Source organism: Carlito syrichta, unplaced genomic scaffold, assembly GCF_000164805.1.
Source record: "Carlito syrichta isolate Samal-C Ts95f unplaced genomic scaffold, Tarsius_syrichta-2.0.1 Scaffold72521, whole genome shotgun sequence".
Classification (NCBI taxonomy): domain Eukaryota; kingdom Metazoa; phylum Chordata; class Mammalia; order Primates; family Tarsiidae; genus Carlito; species Carlito syrichta.
The window spans coordinates 22,206-36,320 of NW_007016617.1; the positions used below are offsets into that span (position 1 = coordinate 22,206).

Consider the following 14,115-nt stretch of genomic DNA (forward strand, 5'->3'; position numbering starts at 1 on the left):
TGTGTGTGTGAAAATATATATATATATATATATATATATATATATACACACACACACACATATATATATATATATGAACTTTGGTTTGACATATAAACACTGAATTTTTATCTACAAAGACATTCAAAAACAACTATACAAATACATCATTCAATAAACGTATTCCTTTAAAAATAACTGTCTTTGAAAACTTGATTTAGCAAAGAATAATTCAAAATACATACCACAGCTAAAATACAGTTCCAGAAATTATTATGACATGTCTATATATATATCTAAAATCAAGGACTTAAAGAATTAATTTTTTCTTTTCTTTTATCTATTAATTTTATTTTTAAAATATGGGGTACAAATCTAGTTATACAAGTGATCATCGTAAGGTAAAATTTGGGCTTCCCTTTGGTTCCCACTTTGCCAGTTTGAGATCAGGTACCCTCACTGACGTTGTGTGCTCCCCTTCTCCCTCTCCTGGCAGTTTCCCACTACTGCCAATCCCTTTCTTATAGTATTATGATAAATATTCACGGTCTGCTTATGAGTAAGAACATGTGGTACTTAATTCTTTGTTTCTGTGATAGATCAAACCACACTGAGATACCACCTAACTCCAGTCAGGATGGCCATCATCAATAACTCAAACAACAACAGATGCTGGAGAGGGTGCAGGGAAAAAGAAACACTTCTACTCTGTTGGTGGGAGTGTAAACTAGTACAACCTCTGTAGAAAGCAGTGTGATGATTCCTAAAAGATCTAAAAATCAACTTTCCATACGACCCAGCAATCTCCCTTCTGGGTATATACCTGGAGGAACTCAAATCATTCTACAAAAAAGATACCTGCAGACACACGTTTATTACAGCATCATTCACAATTTCAGAAACACGGAACCAACTGAGAAGTCCATTGAAAGTGGACTGGAAAAAAATTGTGGTACATATACACAATGGAATATTACACAGCCATTAAGAAGGACAAAATTATGGACTTCACAGCAACTTGGATGGATTTAGAGTCTATAATAACTAATTTTTAAAATATGTTTATTTATATCTGATTTTATGACAATAAAACATATGTTAAACATTTTAGTTCATCTTTCTTCATTAATATTGATGCAAGTAAATGAAGAGCAAAAAATTAAAATTATGAAACAATTCAATATAACACTGAAAAATACTAAGCCAGCTTCAGAATATCAGAATTCTATCTATATTTCCAGGAAAATGATCCTGATAAAAATTTTTGTGCAAAAATTGGATCCATGCTCAAACTGTGTGCATTTGTGAATAATTCTTTTCTATTATTAAGCCAAAAAAAACTATATATCCCTACTAGTTAATGGACACAGCCTAAATTCCCTATCAAACCATATATGGAAAAACAAAGGCCTTCATACTGGCATCTGGGTACAAAAGAAAAACTGAAATATTTTTGCTCCCAAATCAAAAGAATGGCAAACAATAAAAATACACTTAATGATTAAATATTTCTATTTTTCAATTAGAGCTTGTTCAGTATTAAATTTAAAATATAATTTCCAATAACATACGTTTGTCTTATGATAGAGGCATAGTCCATATATCAATAAAATAAAAATTTTTTATATTTCTGCAATTGGATTTTCTTTTTTTATCACCCAGGCTGGAGTGCAGCGGCACACTCACAGCCACTACAGTCTTGACCTGCTGGGTTCAGGTGATCCTTCCGCCTCAGCCTTCCAAATAACTGGAACTACAGTTGTGTGCTACCACACCCGGCTAAAGGATTTTCTTAAATATGGCCCACTTTAAAATCATCTACATTACCTGCTTGATCCCATGAAAATGTGAGTCTACAAACCCTGCTCTTCGTTTTCTGGTTGTATCTGAAGAAAATAATAATTCGAAATAACAGTGAGAAATATGAAGAAGATACGATGAAAATTAGCATGATTAACTGACAAGTGACTGGAATTAAACCAAACAGAGGAGGAAGACTCTATAGTGTCAGGATGGACTAGAGTGTAGTCATGAGGATCTTAGGTTCACCCCAAAGTCAAAATGTCTGGGTTCAAATCTTAACTATACCACTTACTTCTTGTGTGACCCTGGATGTAAATCAACTCATCTCTTTATCCATAAAATCGGGATAATAATAGGACCAATCATGGAGTTGATTGTAAAAGTGCCTTACACATAGAAAATCATCCAACAAGTGTTTGCTGTAAATTATATCTTTTAAAGATATGTTTTTCTGGTCATGGTCTGTAAAATTATATAAAAATTAAAGGATGGACTATGTGAGTATATATAGAGAGAGAAAAAAATAAGAGATGCCTTTCTATTCAACAGCAAAGAATAAGAAACTGGAAGAAGAGAACTCTAGAAGTATTTGTGCTCCGTAAGACAGAATATGTTGAGATTTTTTTCCTTTTTCACTTGAACATGTCGTTAAAGATTTCTGAGTGGGATGAAAATAAAGATTATAGTGTTGTTTAAGAAGAGGATTCCAAACCAATATAGATAATAAGTGTTGGCACAAAGGTATTTAAATCTTATTTTGAAACTTCAATTCCACCTGGGAAGAAGAAAGACACATGCTGAGAACCTGGTTGGTTTCCTGTCCCCAATTCTATGTCAAGCACAACTTTTTTGTTATCACATTTGTATATTATAGTTTAGCAAACAGTTTTGCTAAACAAAATTCTAGTGGTCTTAAAAAACATTCTCAGCCACTGGTTTTGAGTGATATTTCTTTATCTTTTTTTTATTTTAAAGATGTGGTGTATAATGGAGGGTTAGGTATACAAATGTTTACTATGCAGGTACCCTTTATCAACATTACTGCACCTATTAAATTCAATAATAAAATTCCAGTTACTACCATTTTAGACAGAAGAAAATGTTTTTGCTGAAGACTGCCCAGGGCTCCCTTCATGTCTTTGTTCCTCAGGTTGTAGATAAAGGGATTCAACATGGGGGTCACCACAGTGTACATCATAGCCATGACGTCTCCTTCACAGTGTTATGATTCATTGATGAGTACAAGTAGAGACCAGCAATTGCCCCATAAAAGAGAAGCAACACAATGAGGTGGGAGTCACAGTTAGAGAATGCCTTCTGGATGTCCCCAGCAGAAAGGATCTTGAGAATGGTGGAGACAATTCTTGTATAGGACACAATGATAAGTAGGAATGGGATGACAAGAATGAGCCCTCCCATGAAAAATATCACCAACCCATTGTCTCGAGTGTCAGAGCAGGCCAGTTTCAACAAAGTAGAAGTATCATCAAAAAAGTGAGGAATTACATTGTCAGCACAGAAGGACAACCTGGCCATGAACAAGGTATGCAACATGGCATTAGCAGTGGTCAGCACCCTGGACAGTGCCAACAGAGCAAGACCTTAGGGTTTATGAAGGTGATGTAATGCAAAGAAAAGCAAATAGCCACTTAAGCATCCTAGGCCATGACCATAAGGAGGGAGCTCTCCAGAACTCAAAAAAATAGACAAAAATATATCTGGGCCAGGCAACCTGCACAGAGGATTGATGGGACTTTGTTCTGCATATTCTGCAGCAATTTGGTCATTGTGACAGAGGAAAAGCAGAGGTCAGAGGACAAATTGCTGAGAAACAAATACATGGGTGTTTGGAGATGGATGTTCAGATGAATAAGGACAATGATGTGGAGGTTCCCTAAGAAAATGGTAAGATACATGACCAGGAACAGTGCATTGAACAGTTTTGCTGCTCTGGCTGAATGAGTAGGACCAGGGGGAGAAACTCTGAGATGACAGTTTGGTTCTTCTTTGTCATTCTATGACTCTATTATCTTTATGAAGAATATAATGCACCTTAAAATATACTAATGACAAATAAATATATTTCTATCACCTGTAGCCTATTGTCAAAAAGTAGATGAGTTAGAACTTAGGCACAGGCAGCAGACTGATCCCTGTACTTCTCACTGACTCATCAAAGCCACCAAAGACTCTAAGCCCCTGTCTCTAATTCCAGTGACATATTGCATTTAACACTAATAATTACTTCCTACTTCATGAAACTCTCTTATCTTTTGACCTTTATGATTTTTTCCTCTATATCTTATACTTTTCTTACTTCACATTTTCCTTACTTCACACTTTCCTTAGAGAACTGCTCCTCTTCCATATTTCTTTGAATATTGGTCCTTCTATATTTTCCCAAATATATCAATGAATCTTGGTCCAAATATGTCTTTGAATATTGATAGTATAGGCTTCCCCTGCTAGGTAAGTGTTCTGGGAACCCATTGGCATCAGTGTAGCAGCTAGCATTGTTGTGAGAGCCTGCATTTGACTTCAAATTAAACCAAATTAAATGCTTTCTGAGTTAAGAATTCCCTTGTATAAATTCTGTTTTTATTAATGGATAACTGAAAATAAAAGTGATATATCTACTTTGTTGAAACTGGCCTGCTCTGACACTCGAATTCATGGGTTGGTGATATTTTTCATGGGAGTACTCCTTGTTGTCATTCTACTCAAACTCATCATTTCTGTAGACTTGCCAGAACTTCATTCCAGAATATTACTCCATCTCAAGCTATACTGTTATATATCTTAATACCAATCTACTCAGATGACAATGCTAAGATGTTCTCCCTTGAGATTCAACCACATTATATCAAGATATTGATGTGGAAAGAAATGAGATAGGTGTGGAAATTTAAATATCATAGAAAAAGTTTTTTTTTTAATGAGGATAATATTCAATCTCTTAGGCCTACTTCCTGGTATCCTCCAGATTTCCCTCCCGCCGTGCAGTGCTGCTGAAGTTTTTTAAATTCCTACAAACCCTGGAGAAACAGAAGGAATGCCTCACTGCAAAACATTCACCAAGATTGTAGGGTTTAATCTTGCTAGATTCATATATTTTTCACATTTGAACAGGAAAAATAAAAACATAACATTGTTTAGGTGGTGAAAAGGATCTAACTTTGATTCTTTGGGAATTTCCCATTCTGGGAACATAGTTGTTTCTATTTCATATTAAATGTGTGATTAGGAAGCCTGGATAGGTCAAATATTACTTACAAATGCTGCCATTGATGAGATGAGGCATATAGCTTTACCTATTCTTTCCATTTCTCTGCATCTTAATTTCTTCAGTTTTAAAATAGTAATACTGATTTATATCTACTGACCTCACAAAGCTATTGCAAAGTCTACTGACCTCACAAAGCTATTGCAAAGCTATTGCAAACTCTCTTATGAGAATTCCTTACAAAGTATAGTTAACTCTGTTATGCAATACAGTTGACCCTTGAACAATGCAGAGATTAGGGGTGCCAAAACTCCCTGCACAGTCACAAATATATGTCTAAATTTTTATTTTCACTAGGCGCAATGGTTCACACCTGTAATCCTAGCACTTTGGGAGGCAAGGCAGGAGGATTGCTTGAGCCTGGGAGTTGTAGACCAGCCTGGGCAACATAGTGAGACCTTTTTTGTGAAAAAAAAATCAAAAAAATTAGCTGGGCATGATGGCACACATTTGTAGTCTCAGCTACTTGGTAGGCTGAGACAAAAGGATCACCTGAGCCCAGAAGGTTGAGGCTACGGTAAACCGTGATGGTGTCCCTGTACTCCAGTTTGGGTGACAGAGTGAGACTCTAACTCAAAAACCAAAACAAAATAATTTAAAATAAGTAAATAATTAAATTTTTGACTCTCCAAAAGCTTAACTACCTATTGGGAGCCAGCCACGGAGGTCCACCTGAACGTTAGGGATCAAGGTGGCCTGTGGACCCTGAGACCACTAGGATGTGTTCAGGAGCTGTTGGCCCATTTCCTCTTCCCTTTATTTTGCTTTTTGGCGCATCTCATTAGAAGGAACTTTGATGATCTAAACTTGAAGCTCTGAATGTACGACAGGCATGGCTCACTTTAGGAGTCTATTGTTCCCGTTTCTCACAGATTGCAGTTTCGGCTCTAAACTTAACATAGTTCAAACTCAGGTCACATTTGAGAGCCTTTGATATGACACAAGTTTCATTATAAGATTTAAAAAGTATATTTGTAGAATTAGTATATACATATGGAGAGCTGTTTTCAGCTTTAGATGGTATAGATGATTATCTAGAGTTACCAGAAATGGCCCAGCATGAACTTTGGACTGGGCCACATTCCTAAGGACCCAGTGTGTACTTTGGACTGGGCTGCATTCTTTTAAACCAGTTTTAGGTACAGTTAGTGTAGGGTTTTCTACTTATTATAGAAATTGAATTTATTTTACTCATAGAAAGTATTGTAGAACAGGTCATGCTAACGTAAGGGAATTATGTTAGTTCAAGCATTATCAAACATGATATTTTGAGGTTTAATAAGAATACAGCTAACTTTAGAAATTTCATTGTTCCCATTTTCTACTATTGTGGTTTTGGCCTTAGTACAATTTATAGTTTATATTTGGGCTTTATTTTTAGAAGCTTTATTGCTGATGATCAGCTTTATATATTAGGATTAGGAATTAGAAACTTTTATAAAAATTAAGATAGAAGCCGAGCTCGGTGGCTCAGCCTGTAATCCTGTGCCTTGGGAGGCTGAGGTGAGTGGATTGCCTGAGCCCGCGGGTTCGAGAACCTCCTGGGCAACTTGGCAAGACCTCATCTCTACAATAAATCAAAAATCAGCCAGGCGTGGTAGCGCGTGCCTGTAATTCCGGCTACTTGGAAGGCTGAGGTGAAAGGATCATCAGAACCTGGCAGGTCGAGGCTACGGTGGCTGGGAGTGGCCACTGCACTCCAGTCTGGGTGACAGAGTGAGACTCCAACTCAAAAAAAGAAAGAAATTAAGATAGATATATAGGATTTTAGAATAGCCATTTTGTTAAGAGATTGTAATCAATTGTTCCTAGAAACTGCCCAGCATGATCTTTGGACTGGGCCACATTCTTTAGGAACTGGTTTGAGCTATAATTAAGAGTTTCTATAGTGTAGGTAGAATTAGCACAGAATAGAAAGGTATTAGAATTTAAGTTAGTCATTAGGTGTTATGTATGCATAAGTTTTAAAAGTTATTGATTATTAGAATATTATAATGTTAGAATTATTGTATTGCTTTTGAGGAACATTAACCAAGCATAAGGAACAGTGAGATAATTTGGGGATTGTCTTTCCTCATGCTTGAGGAAACACCTGGTGGGTGGGGGACGCCCTTCATCCACCTGGCTTTGTGTTCATGTGAAAGTCTTGTGATTTAACCTGTGAAAATTTGGGATGAAAGACTTATGGTTTGTCCCATTAAATGGCTTCTGCACTAGACAGGAGTCCAGTCTCTTTCTTTCTTTCTTTTAATATCTATCCCTCCTACAAAATGGGCTTCTGCACTAGACAGAGTCCAGTCTCTTTCTTTCTCCCACCTTTCTTTTTTTCTCTTTATATCTATCCCTCCATCTTTCTTTCTTTTAATATCTATCCCTCCAGTTTAATCACCGACACCATCTTTCCTACCAGGGACCCCCAATATCTTCAGGGGCTGGCCCCCCGCAACTACCAATATCCTACTGTTGACCAGAATCTTTACCAATAACATAAATAGTTGATTAACACTTATTTTGTATGTTATGTGTACCCTATACTATATTCTTACAATAAAGTAATCTAGAGAACAGATGTTAAGAAAGAGAATGTTGTCATAAGGAAGAGAAAATATATTTACTATTCATTGAGTGGAAGTGGATCCCCACAAATGTCTCCCTTCTTATTGTCTTCATGTTGAGTAGGCTGAGTAAGAGGAGGAAAAGGAAGGGTTGGTCTTGCTATCTCTGGGTGGCAGAGACAAAAAAAAATCTGCATCTAAGTAGACTCATGCATTTCAAACCTGCGTTATTCATGGGTCAATTATACTTATAAAAAGCATTTTAAATAAAAATTTGAATTGAGTAAATGCTAAAAATTTTAATCTGATATTTCTAGACAGTTAAGTGATTACTTGGATTTTACACTGCCTAAAGAACAATCCCACATAGTCACATCACAGAACCTAAGTAATCTGGACTCTATGGTTGGGAAGGACCATGGAGTATATATCTCCAGTCTTACCAGATATGTTTAAAGGTAACTCCAAGGCTTGACCTGGGATCCTTAACTCTTTTATTTACTGTAGACATATGGAAATACAGTCTCTGGAGTCATCACCTAAAGTCTACACTATCCCTTCACACATCTCTCATTCTGTTTTTCATGGCACAGGAACAGGAGGTCCCAGTGGAAGCTAGGTCCTGGAGAAACTCATTAACAACAATGAAAGCAATTGCCCAGGGTCTCCCTGGTCCAAATCCCATAGGCAGTCTAGAGCAGGAACTTCTTAATAACGTCTCACCCTGGTACAGGAAAATAAGCCGAAGAGGAAGCAAACTCGTGCCAATTCCACCAGGGATGCTGCTTTGACTACCACAGCACACAGGATCTCTTCCTTTCCTGAATATGTCATGTCCGCGCCTAAAGAGTTTGATCTCACTTTAAGTTCTGCCACCCCTCCCCCAACTTAGAGAGGGGTGAATTCGCCTTCTCTCTCTTTAATCTACTTTCTAAATAAACTATATTTTCCAATCTAAAAAAACAGAATTTGATCTCTGAAAATCATGTGCATTAATACATTTTTCTGTGCTGTTCAATTATTACTTCAAAAATGTCCTAAAAATAAAGACATCTTCTTTATTGATCAACTAATTCAATGATTTAATCCAATAATTTATCCTTGCTACATTTAGGAAAAGTCACTTTGAGTAGTTTCTACACATCCCTCATCACTGAATATTAAAATCTAGCTCCAGTCTTTAAACATAGCACAATTGCCACCCCCTGCGCAATTACTTCCCAATTTCTCTCAGTTGCATATGACAACTTTTTATCTTGGATCCCCATGAGTTAAGTGGGTGAAAAAAATGAACGAAAAGAAAAGGGTGTTCTGAGCAACGTAAACAACCTGTTCAAAGACTCAAAATGTAAAGACAACATGATATACTCGAGAAACTAAAGGATGTTCAGTGTGGCTGAAGCATATCACGTGAAAGAGAGAATTCAAGGGATGCAAAAGAACTAAGCAGGGACCTACCTGGTCATGCAAGACATTGTAAGATATGGCAAGGAGCACCATCTTCATCCTGAGGGGAAAACCTCTAAATGGTTTCAAGCAACGCAATTATATGCTCAATTTTAATTGGTAGCAATGCAAATCTGATTAAAGTGAGGAGAGTGAACTAACATTAAACAATCAGAAAGGCAGATAAATTATTTACAAGGTTATTTCAGGAACTACAGGTGAGATATCATGGTGACTTGAATAAAGTTCATAGAAATAGTGCCTTCATTATACATATTAGAGAAATATGGATAACCAAAAATATTTTTTAATTAATCTATGTTTTAATATAAAATAAATGAACAAAATACAAATTGAATTCATCTGGTGAAACAAATAAGGAGAGCTATAAAGGAATAATAGTTGCCAAACAATATTTTCTTGTATAACTCATTTGACTTATAGCCTCTTCCAATCTCTTTTATTCACTAAATGACTTAACCAAACTTAGATTTCTTGACATCAGTTCCTTTATAAATAAAAGAAACAGATTTCTGCTTCCAAATATGATACAGTGGGTTATAGCAAACTGCAATGCTCCTGCTGCAACAATTCAAATTTTAAAATGTAAATTTTAAAAAATCATATTTTAGAGGCATCAAAGAGTTGTAGAAGCAACACAAACTACATTGAAGTTTCAGAGAGAAGCAAACTGTTCTGAGATGAGGTAACTCCAGCTGGTGATTTTTTCCTTGGGGACTAGTGGCTGAATCTGGGCACAAACTGAGGTAGAAAATTTCTGCTGGAAAAAAAGAAAGCACCAAATCATGTAGTACTGATGCAAGACTGGAATAACAAATTGGAAACTTGAGCAGCCTCAAGCACATGGACCATTTTCCCCATGGGACATTTGATGAATCAAATGGAATGCTGGGAACCTCAGTGGAAACTAGTAAAAGACAGAGAAAAATATTCTGCAGTCTTTCTTGACCGAGGGGGGAAGAAAAAAACATTGAGAGAAGATATTTGCCAAATTTTCAGTTTGCGTGGAGCAAATTTTTAAGATATTTGCTAAATTTTCAATTTACATGAAGCAAAATTCAAAGAACTAAGCTAAAAACCTTTTAAGAGACTCTCCCATTATCTTTCAGGACTGAGGAGACAAAGACTCATCAAAATCCCAAGGACACACCTAGGAACAAGGGTAAACTTAGTCTTCCTAAAGTTACAACCCAATTCTAAGCCCAAATCAATTCCTGATCAACTCCCTCACAATATCTACATCAAAGAGGAAAGGAAGAGCCACATCTAGTAGAGATAACAGCATTTGGAGCCACTATAACCCTAGTATCCATAATTTCTAGCATATACTAAAAAATTACTATATACATGCAAGAGGTATTATATCATCATATTCCTAATGATGCAGATCAATAAAAGATTTAAAGATGATTCCGATCTTAGAAGTAGCAGACAAGGAATTTAAAATAAAAATTCCTATGTGAAGATAAATTAAAGAATTCATAATTTTCACTATCAGATGGCATACATTTTAAAGAGCACAATGGACATTCTAGAAGTGAAAATTACAGTATCTGAAATTAAGAACTCAGTGAATGAGTTTAACAACAGTTTGGACATAGGATACAGAATCCGTAAACTAGAAGAGAGTTAAATATAAAATACCTCAAGTGAAGCAAGAGAACTGAAAAAAACAGATGAGGTCATAAGAAATATATGCATAGCCAACCTAAATATGTATCACTGGAGTCCTTGAAGGAGGAGAGAAAGAGAATGGAACAGGAGCAGTATTTGAGAAGACAATTAACCAAGAATTTTTCAAAAAAAAAAAGATATAATACTACATATTGAAGGAACTCAGCAAACGACAAGTAGTATAAATTGAAAGAAAATCAAACATAAGTGTATCACAGACAATCTACCTAAAACCAAATACAAAGAAAAGCTATAAGAGCTATTGAGGGGTTGGGGGAAGGGTCACATTGTCTTCATAGAGCATGTCTTAGCCCATTCAGGCTGCTATAACAAAATATCATAGGCTGGGTGACTTGTATATAACAGAAATTTATTTCTCATGGTTCTATCTGGAGGCTGAAAGTCCAAGATCCATTTGCCAGATCCAGAGTCTGGTTAGTGCACACTTCCTGATTCATAGATGGTCATCTTTTTGCTGTGTCCTCACATGGAAGAATGGGACAAGAGAACTTTCTGGAGTCTCTTTATTTTATTTTATTTTTATTTTTGGAGTTGGAGTCTCACTCTGTCGCCCAGACCGAAGTGCAGTGGCACGCTCCCGGCCACCGCAGCCTCAACCCGCTGGACTCCGATGAACCTTCCGCCTTAGCTTTCCAAGTAGGTGGAACTATAGGCACGCGCTACCATGCCCAGCTAATGGAGTCTTAAAAGGGCACTAATTCCATTCCTGAGGGCTCTGCTTCATGATCTAATTATATCTCAAAGGCCACACCTCCAAATGCCATCACATTGGATATTAGGTTTCAATGAATGAATTTTGGAAGAAACAAACATTTAGTCTATGGTAAACCAACAATAAGAATGACAGTTAGCTTTATAACAGAAATGATGAAAGCCAAAAGAAAATGTAATACTATCTTTAAATTGGTAAAATATTATCAGATAATATGTACAACAAACATTCTTCAAAAATGAATGAAGTTTACAATAAATAAGCTGAAAGAGATGGTAAAAGCAGGCCCACTCACATGTTAAATGAAGTTCTACAAGCACAAAGGAAATGATCCCAGAGAGAAACATGGAAATGTGAATTAAGTGAAGAATACCAAAAAAGATAAGCATATGAATAAATATAATTGAACATTGAATCAACTAACAAAAACTATAATATCTTGTGAAGTTTAAAATATATGCTGAAATAAATTTGATAAAAATAAAAATTTGAAAGTGTGAAGGTTATTAATAGAGTTAAAATATTGTAAGATCCTAGAAGAATCCTGGAAATGGTAAAAAAAAAAAAAATCACTTGAATTCAATAAGTCAAGCATTCATGTTGGACTCTCTATGCTAAAAGAATAGTAAAAATAATATATAACCAACAAGTGTCCATAAGGAAAACATAATTAAAATATTTTACTAATTCAAAAGAATATAAGAAAAAGGAAATATAAAAGAAGATAAGGGGAAAAAATTCAAAAACAAATAATAAGATAATATATATAACTCTACTTATACCAGTAATTAAATTAAATTTAAGAAATTAAGTGCTCCAAATGAAAAATTAAATTTTTCAAACAAAATAAAAAATTCAAAACCCAATGATATGTTGTGTAAAAAAAATTTAAATATAAGAACTCAGAATAAACAAAATGCTCTGAACAACAAGTATGTCAGTGAAAAAAATGTTTAAAATATCTTAAGACTAACAAAAGGGAAACACGGCATACCAAAACCTAGGAGATGAAGCAAAAACAGTTCTAAAAGGAAAAGTTTGTAGTGAAACATGCCTAAATCAAAAACCATAAAGATCCCAGATAAACAACCTAATATTACATCTCAAGGAACTAAAAACAAAACAAAACAAAAACAGGAACAAACTAAGTACAATATTAGTAGAAGGAAAGAAATAATAATGATTAGAACAGAAATAAATAAAATCAAGATTAGAATAACAATAGAAAAGATTGATTCAATGAAACTAAGAGCTGTTTTCTCAAAGGGATAAACAAAATCAACAAACCTTTAACTAGACTAAGAAAAAAAGAGCTATGTCTCAAATAAATAAAATTATAAATGAAAGAGAAGACATTATAACTGATGGCACAAGATATATAGAGGATCATAAGAAACTAGCATGAACAATTATATAACAACAGATTGGATGACCAACAATAAAAAGATCATTTCTTAGACATATACAACCTACCAAGACTGAAATGGCAAAGAAATAGAAAACCTGGACACACTAATAATGAGTAAGGAGACTGAATCCATAATAAATAAATCATTTATTCTATTAGGAGTCATTTTTCTGGACCAGAAGGAAATATAAGGTGACTTTTGGAGAGCCAGTAATGTATTTTTATCTGAGTGCTGGTTACCCATGGTTGTTCCATTTGTGAAAAATGCCAGGCTTCATTTTATTTCCTAATACAGCATAAGCATCATTTTTTTCAATCTTTGTCTAATAATTCTGTTATCTGGAGTCCCTATATGCATTCCATGTATTGGGTCTTACTATTGGAATCTTCCTTCCTTGTCTGTGTCTGCTTATTTTGGGATTTTTGCTGGATAATGTGCTTGAAAAGTATTTTTAAAAATACTTTGAAGTCTAAGGTGATGTTATTTTCCTCCAAATATGAGGGTTTTTTTCATTGCTTTTCTTGGAAATTGCTTGGAAATTTGGAGTCATCCTTATTGAAGTCTAGTACTTTAGATTTTACAAACCTCGGGCAACTCAAAACCAGGCTGTACGAAGCCTGGTTTGTTTCTGGCTTACTCTTACTCCTAGGTATATTCTAGGATTGTGCACAATAAGGAGTTGGTTTATTCTTTGTAAAAAAAAAAAAAACTCAAACCGGGCTCGGTGGCTCAGCTTGTAATCCCACACTTTGGGAGGCTGAGGGGAGTGGATTGCCTGAGTCCGCGGGTTCAAGACCCATCTGGGCAACTTGGCGAGACCTCATCTCCACAATAAATCAAAAAATTAGTCGGGCATGGTAGCACACACCTGTAGTTCCAGTTACTTGGAAAGCTGAGGCGGAAGGATTGCCGGAGCCCAGCAGATCAAGGCTGCAGTGGCCGGGAGTGTGCCACTGCACTCCAGCCTGGGAGACAGAGACTCCAACTCAAAAAAAACCAAAACTCATTTCCCAAAGCCTTGGAATCTAGTTATTAGCACTGAAGCAATTATCCATGCTCATCTCAAGAAGCTGTCCTGGGATTGCCTCCCCAAGGCCTCTCCAAAACTGATAAGTAGTGCCTAATGTGGTCCCTGCTCATCACTTTCTTCATGAATCCGAGATCCAAGCATCAGTTCTCAGATTGCTTAAGCCTCATCAGGACATAAATAGC

At 35.7% G+C, this 14,115-nt stretch overlaps 1 pseudogene; it reads right to left on the bottom strand.

The window, feature by feature from the left end:
* Window positions 1-3,796, bottom strand: part of LOC110595127 — a 7,159-nt pseudogene extending 3,363 nt beyond the window's left edge.
* Window positions 3,797-14,115: the final 10,319 nt, after the last annotated feature.